This window comes from Phacochoerus africanus, chromosome 5 (genome assembly GCF_016906955.1).
Source record: "Phacochoerus africanus isolate WHEZ1 chromosome 5, ROS_Pafr_v1, whole genome shotgun sequence".
NCBI lineage: Eukaryota > Metazoa > Chordata > Mammalia > Artiodactyla > Suidae > Phacochoerus > Phacochoerus africanus.
In genome coordinates this window covers 115,100,330-115,101,908 of record NC_062548.1, presented here as the reverse complement: position 1 = coordinate 115,101,908, position 1,579 = coordinate 115,100,330, and the positions used below count along the sequence as shown (strand labels likewise).

Genomic DNA, 1,579 nt, shown 5'->3' with positions numbered 1-1,579 from the left:
ATAAGAACATACATATCAATAATTACCTTAAATGTAAATGGACTAAATGCCCCAACCAAAAGACATAGGCTGGCTGAATGGATACAAAAACAAGATCCATATATATGCTGTCTTCAAGAGACCCACTTCACTTCTAGGGACACATACAAATTGAAAGTGAGAGGGTGCTGTGTAGCACTGGGAACTATGTCTAGTCACTTATGATGTAACATGACAATGTGAGAAAAAAAGAATGTAGACATATATAAACTATCATGTTAAGTGAAGTCAATCAGAGAGACACCAACATCATATGCTATCACTTACATGTGGAATCTAAAAAAAGGACACAATGAACTTCTTTGCAGAACAGATACTGATGCACAGACTTTGAAAAACTTATGGTTTCCAAATGAGACAGGTTGGGGGGTGGTCGGATGTGCTGGGGGTTTGGGATGAAAATGCTATAAAATTGGATTGTGAAGATTGTTGTACAACTATAAATGAAATAAAATTCACTGAGTAATAAAAAACAAAAAACAGCTAAGTAATCTGGAGATTACCTCCAGGAAAAGACTCTAATGATAGTAAAGATCTTGGAAATAAACTCTAGGCAATGATTGATAAATTAAAAGAACAAAGAAATAGAACATTTAAACACTAAGCAAGAAGATTTACCAGGCAGCTGCTGAAGATGTCAGAGGGGAAGCAGGTGCTACTGCTCAATGGCCAAGGCCATCTCCTGGGCCATCTGGAAGCCATCACGGCCAAGCAGGTGCTTTTGGGTCAGAAGGCAGTGGTTGTGCACTGTGAAGACATCAACATTTCTGGCAATTTCTAAAGAAAAAAACCTGAAATACCAAGGCTTCTTCTGCAAGTGGATGAACACCAACCCATCCCGCAGCCTCTACCACTTCCAAGCCCCCAGCCACATCTTCTGGTGGACAGTGCAAGGCATTCAGGCCCACAAGACCAACAAGGCCAGGCCACCCTGGACCACCTCAAGGTGTTTGATGGAATCACACCACCTCATGACAAGAAAAGGCATATGGGATCCTGCCGCCCTCAAGGTGATACATCTGAAGCCTACACAGAAGTCTGCCTACCTGGGGGGGCCTGGCTCGTGAGGTTGACTGGAAGTACCAGGTGGTAACAGCCACCCTGGGGGAGAAGAAGAAGGAGAAGGCCATGATCCATTCTCAGAAGAAAAAACAGCTCATGAGGCTATAGAAGCAAGCCAAAAAGAACATAGAGAAGAAAAATGACAAATTCACAGAGGTTCTCAAGACCCATGGATTCCAAGTCTAATAAGCCTAATAAAATTGACTGTTTATTCTTAAAAATAAAAAAAGCAAGCAGAGATACAAAATACAATAACTGAAATAAAAAATTCACTAGAAGGAACCAAGAGCAGAGTAATGAATGAACCAAAGGCAGAAGAATGAATAAGCGAGGTGAAAAACAGATGGATGAAGAACAGAAAAAAAGGTTGAAAAGACATGAAGACATTTTAAGAGAACTCTTGGACAACACTAAATGCGACAACATCCATACTATAGGGGTGACAGAAGGAGAATAGAGAAAGGACCAGAGAAAATAT

General features: G+C 40.7%; 1 pseudogene; it reads left to right on the top strand.

The window, feature by feature from the left end:
- Nucleotides 1-673: 673 nt before the first annotated feature.
- LOC125128208 (60S ribosomal protein L13a-like) lies at nt 674-1,287 on the top strand (annotated as a pseudogene).
- The last annotated feature ends 292 nt before the right edge of the window (nt 1,288-1,579 follow it).